Below are 11,609 nucleotides of genomic sequence, written 5' to 3'. Positions count from 1 at the left end.
ATTCGCTCAGATTCATTCAGATTATATAAAAACTGGTAGGTGGTGAGAACGCCGACAACATTTCAATCGGGGTTTATGGGGCAAGTGAACGGGGTTTACTGGGCGAGTCATGTAAACGACATCATTGCACTGGAGGGGTTAATGGAGAATGTTGCTAATCTCATCACTGTGAAAGCAGCAAAATTAGATAGCTTGGTGTTTGCTTTTTTTCCTCCATAAGGTTTAAAACGGAATTAGGAAGAAAATTTCTAACAGCTTCACTACCAAAGAACGTTCCTAGAATAATTAAGATCTCCTGACAGTTCAAAATGAATAATGATTTAAAAGGTGTTATAGAACAGTATGGGTTAATACAAACCTGTTTAGCTGAAACTCTAACATACCGAACTAACATTAATATTTAAAACTCATATTCTCACTGACATAGAACACATCGTAGCACTTGTCCCTGTACGAGTTATTTTGCATATAACACCTTTTAAAATTCACACTCCTAGAACTTCTCATCTAATGAAATCACAAGCAGTAAATGGTATATAATACTAGCAATGTCCCGACCATAACACCCTTTGTCTTTTGTGTCTCAGTAATGTAAACTACGTCGGCACTCAAAATATATAGATGACATACAAGAGAGTGCTAATCCTTTCTGTAGGAGGGGATCTAAGCCAAACAAATTCATCTATAGGTGACCTGAAGAGTGTGAGATTGTAGAGAATTTGCTGATGGAGAGATAATCAAACCCTGTACTGCTAGAGACCCAATCTAACATGAATAAATTTATGTGACGATAATCCGAATAAACAAAACAAGGTTCTAGGGATGAAGTGGTTGGAGTGCTATCCGAGAAATGAAAATGCCGAGAAAGATGTTAGGAAATCTCCAGTGGAAATGAGAATAGGATCCAAATGTAAAACGAGGGAAGGTATATGCGGTAGAGTCAATCTTGGAGGCTGACCTACCGTGGTTTATAACATTAAACTAAGTGTAAGTGGCCTGCTTGCGACCCTTATGCCATTACTAGATTGCAGTGTCTCCAGTCACCTCTGAGAAATTCCATCACACACACACACACACACACACACACACACACACACACACACACACACACACGCAAATAAACACACAGGCAAACTCATACCTGTCATTAGATTATTATATGGAAAAAAAATCATCAGAGAGGAAAAAGTAAAGTTGAAAATTACTATTGGTCTGCCAACACACCTCGTCCTTCAAACGTCCTCAGAGTCTTCAGTCTTTTTCATGCCTCCTTTATACCCTAAAGTCATCATTCTCCTCCATTACCACCATCTCTCTCTCTCTCTCTCTCTCTCTCTCTCTCACGTTCCATCTCTACTCACGTAACTTTTTTTCCCGTCTGGCTTCCATTCTGTGTCTCAAGAGCATTTCTCTCCCCTCCAGCACTTTCCTTCCTTCTCTCCCTCTTCCTCCTCTCGCTTCCGTAATTTTTCTTCTGTCTGTTCCTCTTTTCACTCTCTTCCCCTTCCTCACCTTCCCCCTTCACTGTCCTTCTTTTTTCTTCTCCTCTTGTCCCTCCCTCACATTTTCCTCTTTTTCTTTCTTCTCTCATCTTCCCTCTGTTCCTCACGATTCGCTTCCATACTTTCCCATCTTTTATCTTCCTCATTCTCCCTCCACTCGCCTCTTCATCCCTCGCTTTCTCTCCTCTTTCTTCCTCCCGTGCCACCCTCTGATCCCCCTCTCACCCACCTCACTGCTGTCATAATATTCATTCCGCTGCTGCCTCCACTTTCCTTGGGTTCCTCTGCCCTCAGCAAAGAGAATTTCTCCCTCCATGGCTTGCTAGATTTTTCCAGCCACGCGTAGCCTTTTAAGTTGCGTAACTTTTTCCTTGTGTCTTGAGAAGCCAGAGGTACAATAGAGGAGAGTCCTTCCTTCCATTCCTGTTGCAGGCGCTGCTGTTTTTGTAGTTATTTTTGTTGTGCTGGAATAACATCTGAACTGAACTTTTGTCATGCATATACTGGCAAACGTATGATGCTCCTTTAATTCAGTGCATTACCTCCATCATTTTTTTTAATCTGCTCAGTAGACGTTTCTCTTAGGAAAAGGAGTTAATGAAGGCTACGTGTAATCCATTTACCCCAAACTCTCTCTCCAAAGCAAAACAAAATTGCCTGAAGATGAAAAGAATATATACTTAAAATAAACTCAAATACAGCGTCATTGTATTAGGTGATTAAGAGAGAGAGGTACTACACATTCCCCTGTGTCAATGTGGACACGGCTTTGTGTGTCGTACTGGGGCGGCCACAACACAACCCTCCAGTGTTCTTTTACCCTGACACCAACACGCCAACATTCTGCCTCTCATGCGATTACACACAATCTTGTTAACTCCGCCAAAGCTCCAACCTCCGCTGCTTGACATTTGTTTTTTCCAGAGGCCTTTACGAGGATGGCGCCAATTTAAGATTGAAGATATACGAGACTGAAATGTGGGCCAGTTCACTCATTCTGGGCGAAGAATGTGTCTTGGGGTTCTTGTTGACCAATTATCCAATCATATCGTTCCTATGATTGTATACATTTGAATATGGAAAGCCAGCTGAAATTCTACTTGCAAAGTTTTGGTAGGAGAGAAGAAAATCTATAGAATTTAAACATTCCGTAACCAGAATCTCCTGCTACAATGTCACCTCGCTGTCCGAATACCAGCACAGTGGGGGTGTGGTGAAAGGAAAAAATAGGTATATAATACAGCTCAGGCGTGGTGCAGGTGCTAACATAGATCTGATTTCACAGTTGACGTTATTTGTTCCTTCATGTACCTTTACCTTCTCAACACAGGTTCTGGATTCATGACTGATTTCCGCGCCGCGTTTAATTAGTGTCATTACCATATTTCTTGAGCTAGACTGAGGCGTGTGTAAAGTGTAAACCAACGAAATGATGACAGCAGCACAAATCATTCAGGCCTGCATCAGTGATAACCATGCCGGGGACTGATGCGGTTAAATCCCTCAGTCAGATTGCGCAAGTTTGCCTCACCCACAGCGGTCTCTCCCAGACTACATATACAACTGAAATAGGGACCGGAATCGTAATTTTGACGGTTGCATATCTTAGTCTGGGGGAGCGTATGTTGGGTGCTTTCCTTGTCAGTTACGCTTGATAAGGGAATGACAGAGGGAAAGAAGGTAGAAAAAGGACATGGGATGGATAGGGAAGACTGTGGCCAAGCACAAAAGCCTAACTTTTTCCTGCCTTTCCTCCCTGCTTAATTCCCTCCAGCCTCTCCTTCACATCTCACACACCTTCTTCCTACGTCCTCCTGTACGTTTGTGTGTGTGTGTGTGTGTGTGTGTGTGTGTGTGTGTGTGTGTGTGTGTGTGTGTGTGTGTGTGTGTGTGTGTTTAACACTTTAGATGCTTGTAGGCAAAAAGTACAGAAAAATATGGCATTACATTAGCCACGAATAAGTGAGATGTAATGACTGTGTAAAAGAGAAAGAGACAGAAGCAAAGAATCAGCTCGTGATAAATGAAGTGAGATAAGGGGAAATGGAGGAGATATGCTAATGTGCCTGCGCTGAGTGAGGAAAGAAGGAAGGAAATGTGGAGGGCGGACAAGGAAGACGGGAGGGAGTGGCTTTAAAGAGAGATGGAGATAAAAGAGAGGGGAGGTAAAGTGGGAGACGACCAGACTGCCAATGACGAGAGAGGCAGGCTGTGGGGAGTGTTGGAAGGGAGAGCAGTAGGGAGGGAGAGTGATGGGAAGGAGGGAGGAAGGGCAGGAGGAAGGGTGAGAGTAAGGGAAGGGAAGGTGGGAGAGAGGATGGCAGGAGAAACAGGAGCTGAAGGCAGGATGAGGAGTGACAGGAGGAGGAAAGAGAGTTGGAAAGGTGAGAAGTGAGGGAGGGATGGTGACAAGACAGGGAAGGGAATGAGCGTGGCCAGAAGGGAGGATGGGGAGTGAAAAAATGTGCATATATTATCACATTCATTTTTATATTATTATATTATTACTGGTTGGTGGTGGCGACCATCATCCACTCACTTGATGTAGTGCTGCCTACTTCTTCCTTAGCCTGTATCATTCTTTTTCTGTGCCTTCCCTCCTCTCTTCCTATGTCTCCCATATTGCCTGTCACTTCTTATTGCTTTTCTTTCCTTTACAAGCCAAATGGTTTCCTGTAAGCCAAGAAATCATTTACAACGCTGGGTGGTAACCATATAACCAAACTATTCGTGCTCCCTGCGTGTCAGCAAGTGGGTTGGTGGAGGGTTAGTGCCCCTCCCAGTAAAACAAATAACGCAAAGTCAAATGGCCACCCTTTACGGGATTATGGTGTCTGGCAATAGATAGATAGATAGATTATTATTACTGTGATTCTTCCCTCAGTTCTATTATATGACATACATGTGATAATTCCATATTCTGTAGTCTGTTGGCACTGTACAACACTTAAATAAACGTTTTAATACAACTACCTTGGCTTATATGTCAATAGCTGATAGTCAAATAGTGAAAAAAAAGAGAGTGCAGATTTCTCTCTCTCTCTCTCTCTCTCTCTCTCTCTCTCTCTCTCTCTCTCTCTCTCTCTCTCTCTCTCTGACACATTTTCTTTCCTCCATTTCTCTCCCATTACGTTTTCTCATCCTATTTGCTTTCCTTTACCACTGTTGCATCTGACTCGTGACTGTGTGTGTGTGTGTGTGTGTGTGTTTGTGTGTGTGTGTGTGTGTGTGTGTGTGTGTGTGTGTGTGTGTGTGTGTGTGTGTGTGTGTGTGTGTGTGTGTGTGTGTGTGTGTGTGTGTGTAAGAGAGAGAGAGAGAGAGAGAGAGAGAGAGAAAGGTTGACGGCTTTCCACTGTCTTTACCTCCCCTGCTAACCATACAGTAGGTGTGGACGTCAGTGCCATCAGTGTTATGATATGAACCTACCGCGTCTCACATGTATTACACCGTCAGTAGCGTAGGGGCCAGGGACTAAGTAACTCCTGACAAAACCTCGTAACACCCTTTTCTTAGCGATTTATTCTGTCCATTACACCTCGGTATCCTTGTGTATGTTACGGATGAAAACCATACCGACATTACAGCGATTGAAGTAACAGAAGAAAAGAAGACAATGCTGTGGTGTCATATGTAAATAAATAGCTGAGGAGAGAGAGAGAGAGAGAGAGAGAATGGATGACTCACACAAGGCCAGAGATGAAGATGGCAATATTGAAGGGGAGAGAGGGAAGTGAGTTGGTGGGTGATGTGGTTAGGCAGCGGGAGGAGGGTGGGAGGCAACATATTGGAGGGCGTGACGTGTTGCACTGAGGCCCCTGACGTGAGAATAAGGAAGTATTTATTATCTACAACCTGGTGACATCTTTTTTTTCCTTGTTATATCCACAATTCGGCTTAGGACAGACTTATCAAACTGAAGAGGTTAGAAATTCCCTTCAATAATCCTTCTCCTTTAATTTTCTCTGTAACAGGCAGCACCGAGACCAGCATTAGGTCTGTTGCTGCTTCCTGTCCTTTGTATTCATTTGTACTCCCTTGTATTAATAAGCTTTTTCTAGGTTTAATAAAATCGTCAGGTGGCCCGGTAGCTTGGCAAAAAAAAAATAAAAATACATTGTGTGGAATGGCTGAAGAAGGAAGAGATAGAAAGAAGAAAGGAAGAAAAGTGTGAGAGGGAACGTATGATATTTAGTAAGAGGCTGTTATGAGATCATCTAAGTAACAAGGAGAAAGAACTATATACTTCATCTTAAGGTCGTCTGGTTGTGATAATTTTTGCTTTTACCAACAATTATGTTCATTTTAGAGCAGATATTTAATAGAGAAGATATTTCTGAAGGGAATATTAAACCCTTTCACTTCCAAACATCTCTCTTCAACCAAAAAATAGCGTCAAGAGTAAGCATGAATAATATCAAAATCCAGCCCTTCTTTTGTGGCTTCAGGATCGACAGCACGAGAGAAGACAGGAAAAAGATTAGAGGAAAAAATAAAGGTGAAAGTCAAGTGCTGATAGAATATCTGAGTTGGAAGGAGTCGGAATTATTGTCAGGAGGAAAGGAACTAAGGATGACAGGCGTGAAGGTGAGGAGGAGGGCGAAAAACGGGAGGGGAAAGACAATGGGTTGGCGAGAGAGAGAGAGAGAGAGAGAGAGACAGACAGACAGACAGACAGACAGACAGAGACAGAGACAGAGACAGACAGACAGACAGACAGACAGACAGACAGAGACAGACGGACAGACAGACAGACAGACAGAGAGATTAATAGAGACCTAAAGCACAAATACAGATTAAAGAACATATAAGAAAAATGTGTTTGCAGAGAAAGAATGACAAGCAGAAAATCATAAGCATGAACGCCCAAAATATTCAGTATTGCTTCTGTTGTTCTTTCCGTCGTTTTATCCCAGGCTCTGAATTATATCCTCACTTCCACCTTGAGATTAATCAAGATGAGATGAAGTTCAGACAGAATGTGGGTCAATATGAGTTTGTAAGAACAGAGCAGTTCCTCATACTGACTGGCCTTCCATGAGTTTAGTACTGTACACTAGACGTACTGCGCTGTGTCTTTCGCCCTCTTCGGAAGTGGACACAATTACTAAGTATTTTTAAACGCATCCCACACAGGTACCGTATAAATTAGACTTTTATGTATATCCGACTTAGGGATGCAGCAGACAGTCCGTTCCCTGAAGCTCAGCAATCCCTCCACCACCACGAACAGATTGCCTGACGAATATTCACATTTCATCCTTGTTACTACCAGCAAACATCTAACCACCCGGTATATAACACACTTGGGCTGTATAACTTAAAACATCCTGTGATATCGTTAGCACTGAAGGCACTGTTTTTATGACTCGTCCGTTGGTCCTGTGCAATATTTTGTGAAGACTTTAACAGAATTCGGATTCTCAGATTACCCATCTCCTAGACAGGAAATGATCTAAAGATCTTACAAGCAGTTGTTGATATCTTTACCAATTAAAAAAAGTGGCACGGAGCCTTAAAACACACACACAAACACACACACACACACACACACACACGCACGCACGCACGCACGCGCGCGCGCGCGCGCGCGCACATGCACACAGCTTGGTACTATGGGTCAGGGTGATGAATGAAGAGATATGAATGCAATCCAGTATCCTGCATCACCCTCCCCGCTTGTCTACCTTCCCCGGACATTGCCTCTCCTGCCTCATCCTGTCGCGAATGGTCTCGTTCTGGCTCTCACTGATCCTGGTGAATGACACTTTCACGAGGTGACACCAATATCCCCGAGTGGTGGAGCTGTCTCGTTATACAAACGTCCTTCAGTCCACTCTCTCTCTCCTCCAAAGGAGGATGGCAGACTGCAAAAGAAGGCATCACGTTTCCAATAAACGAGGGGAAATATCAACACCTAATACTACTGTCTCTCTGCCACTGTCTATTCCACATCACTGTCTGCCATCCTTTGACCCTACTTCTCTTTGCCTTATCCTGCCTCGTATGGCCTGCTTCTGTGTGTCTGTCACTGCTTACTCTCACTGTGTGCCTCCATTTGACCTTGCGTCTGCTCCGTAATACTGTCTCGTATAACCTGTTTCTGTCTCACTGTCACTGCCTGCACCACATCCCTGTCCTGTTTACTGGCTATGGTGTATCCCTGTGCTGCGTCATTATCCTTCCTCTGTGTCCTATACTTGTCCATTAAGAACGCTTCCAAAGACCCAATCTTTACCTGTCACTTTCAGTTTCAGGTACGTAATTATTCTTTTCTGATATATTTATGCAAATTAATTCGATAAGGAGATCATAACAAACATGAGGATACTGAAGTGTACTATAAAAAAATTATGAAGGAAGAGGTGCTACTGAATCTCCTTTGTCGAGAAGTGTACTAGGTCCTCTTATGGCTCCCCGTCTCCTTCCCCTATCATTCCCCTGCCCACTTTTTTTTTTTTTTTTATGGGGTGGTTAACTGGGAAGAGACGAAGTTTTGTCAAGGAGATACCATGGAGTGAAACAGAAAATAGTGATAGAGTACAATTTATGGTGTTCCTTGGATATTCTGGTTGTTAATGTTGCAGTTGAGTGTTTTTTGTTGGTTTATATCTATACCCCCGGCATGCCAGGGGTCCGTGTGTATATTTTCTTGCATATGTTAAAGAAAATATTCTCAGCTAAGCTAAGGATTTCTACCCGTACAATTAAGATTATGGCTTCGTGGAGGTTCTTTCAAATATTTAGACTTAGAAATATGTTTGTGGGTCTGTCGAGGCTTATGATGTTAATGTAGCTCACGTCATCTCTGGTTTCGAGTTCCTTCCAGATTTTATGAACAGACCCTCGTGACCGATTATGAAAAGGAATAACGAGGAGGCGAGAATGTTAAACCTCTGTATTCTCACTGTAGGGATATCTTCCGCTGGTAACAAAACAGAGGGCTTTATTTTGCACCCACTGTTGTTTGACCATTCGTGTTTTGGATGGCATAGTGGGTTGTGGTTGGTGAGTAATCTAGTAATGATAACTTCATCGTTTTAATTAAATGAAGTTTAATTTTTTCAGTAAAGCTACGGAGTTTGTGTTAGGCATGTGAGGGCTGTTCAACCACCCAGCCCCTCCCTCACGCCCTCCCCCCCCCCATCCCCCACAAGCATCACCCATACCGTATCTCCTGTGCATCCAATTTCCAAAGGGGGGAACTTGAGTTTGATCCTTGCGCCTGTTAGATTGTTGCAGTGAAGGGGTTGCTGGAGATGTCATTACCATAACTACAGTCGCACTCTCTACTACAGACTGTATAAATGAATTCCATATTGTCTTGGCTTCATAATTACTATTCACTCAGATCGCAGCTACTACCACTGCTATCTGCCTCCATTACACTTTACCAGTCCTTGCACTGCTTTCAACATTTGCGTATCCTCTTTGTTTTGCTGACGTTCTTTATGCATTATTCTATTATTGCAGTCACATTATGATTTTATTCAGCCTGGGTGAGACCAACCAGACTTAAGGAGTGGTATATATGTCATTAATCCTATCAGTTTGAAGGGAGTTGTGTGGAAGTAAAAAGAGCAACGTACAAAAACGTGTCCTTGTATTAAAATAATTGGCATATCCGTTACTACTTTTAATATCACATTTTACCACCAATGCCACTTTGACTTCTGCTCATCAACCGCCCCACCTCAGTCACCAACAACTCCTCCACCACACCTGTCTCCACCACCACTTGCCTCATCATCTCCATCATCTCCCTCACCACAGTCACCAACAACTCCACCACCACACCTGCCTCCACTACCACTTGCCACATCATCAGCATCATCTCCCTCATCACAACTATCAACAGCAACTTCACCACCACACTTGTTCCCACCACCACTTGCCTCACCAACACCACCTTGTCCTCAGTTATTTCCACCACTACCTTTTCTGCACCTTAAACTACCTCCACCACCACCACAATCAACACCCGTTCAGTTACTACACTTATCTCCACCATCACCTCCATCATCATTACCGCTCTGTCTCCACCACAAGGCTACCTCCTTCACCCCAACCATCACCATCTGGGCCACAACTACCCATGTCTCCACCACCATTTCCCTCATCATCCCCGCACTGTTTCCACTCTCTCACCACAACCACCAACAACAACCACACGTACCTCCACCATCACCTGCCTCATCTTCACCACCCTGTCTTCCCCACCAGCTCATCACCGCCACCACCATCACCACCACCAACCTCTCTATCATCAACAATTTCCACAACATGTCCAACTACTCCATCTTCCGCCCCTCCTTACCTTCCTCGTCAACACAACCTTTTTTCACTGTCATAATCACCATCACCACCACCATCACCTTCATCACCTACCATTCCCTTCCTCACCTTCGCCCACTCCCGTCTTGACAGCACTGGCAATAACTAATTTATCTTTGTGGATGCCTCGTTTATTACACCATTACGTTGCTCTCTTACCTCATTTACATTCCGAGCCACTACCAGTATCGTTCTCTCTCTCTCTCTCTCTCTCTCTCTCTCTCTCTCTCTCTCTCTCTCTCTGAATATATATATATATATATATATATATATATATATATATAGATATATAGATAGATAGATATATAGATAGATATATATATATGTATATATATATATATGTATATATATATATATATATGTATATATATATATATGTATATATATATATGTATATATATATATATATATATATATATATATATATATATATATATATATATATATATATATATATATATATGCCAGACGCCTCAATCCCGTTTGGGGTGACCACAAACAAATCGCCTCCAAGTCGCCCTGTCCCCCGCCATTTCACTGCCCTGCTCCCAACTCACACCCCCCTCTCTCATATACCTCTCCACCCCATCCCTCCATCTCATCCTCGGCCCCCCCTCCCTCTTCCCCCCTCCACCTCACTCACATACACTCTCTTCGTCAGTCTTTCACCCTCCATCCTCTCCACATGGCCAAACCACCTCAGTGTGTTCCTCATAACGCTTCCTATCACATCCACATCCATACCACAACGCTCCTTTATATCCTCATTCGTCAGTCTGTCTCTCCACGTGACTCCACAGGCTCCTCTTAAATAACTCATTTCCACTGCTCTCACTCTTGACTTGTGTCCTTCCAACAATGTCCAAGCTTCACTTCCGTACGTTACAGTTGGTATCACAATACTGTCATGTAGTAACTTTTTCACTTCCTGCTTACTTCCCTGTTTCTTATCACTGCTTTCAAAGAACCAGCAACCTTTCTTCCCTGCTGTACCCTTTCAAGCACTTCGCCCTCCAAACCTCCATCCTTACTCATCACACTACCCAAGTACTTAAACGTACTCACATTTTCCAATTCCTCACCATCCAACCTCGCTGTACATTCACTAACATCACCTCTCTCAAAGACCATCACTTTACTCTTCCCTACATTCACCTTTAGATTCCGTTTCTTACACACTCTCTCAAACTCATCCACCAAGCCTTGCAGCTCCCCTTCGTCTTCACTCAACAACACAGTATCATCTGCAAACAACAGTACAGGGAGTTTCCAAACACTATCCTCTCCCACCAGGGCCACTCCAACATCCACTAACCTACCTTGTACCTCTTTTATTACCCCATCCATGTACAGATTGAACAACCATGGAGACATGACACATCCCTGTTTCAAACCAACTTTCAAAGAGAAAAATTCACTTAGTTCACCACCCACACGCACTGCAGCCTTCGCACCATCGTAAACATGTTGCTGCGATGGCCGGGAATCGAACCCGGGTCAACTGCTTGGAAGGCAGCTATGCTGACCACTATACCACCATCGCGGTGTCAAAAATAATATATATATATATATATATATATATATATATATATATATATATATCAACTCACTCGATGTAGTGCTGCTCTTGGGTGTCTGCCGTTTCCTCTCCTTCATCCTACTTTCTTTCCATCCTCTTCCGTCTTTCTTTCCTTCATTCTTTCCTCTTCCTTCTGCCTGTGGATGACTCTACACAGAGTGACAAGCCAAATGGTTTCCTGTACACCAGGAAACCAT

General features: G+C 43.3%; 1 non-coding gene across 1 annotated transcript; it reads right to left on the bottom strand.

Moving 5' to 3' along the window:
• Nucleotides 1–11,304: 11,304 nt before the first annotated feature.
• TRNAG-UCC (transfer RNA glycine (anticodon UCC)) lies at nucleotides 11,305–11,376 on the bottom strand. The gene has a single exon. It is a non-coding gene; the product is annotated as a tRNA-Gly (tRNA).
• Nucleotides 11,377–11,609: the final 233 nt, after the last annotated feature.

The sequence above is a fragment of the Coenobita brevimanus genome, chromosome 95 (genome assembly GCF_032717465.1).
Source record: "Coenobita brevimanus isolate Jiangsu-jjx chromosome 95, ASM3271746v2, whole genome shotgun sequence".
Classification (NCBI taxonomy): domain Eukaryota; kingdom Metazoa; phylum Arthropoda; class Malacostraca; order Decapoda; family Coenobitidae; genus Coenobita; species Coenobita brevimanus.
The sequence above is the reverse complement of the archived record's forward strand: the minus strand, read 5'-3'. Positions and strand labels throughout refer to the sequence as shown.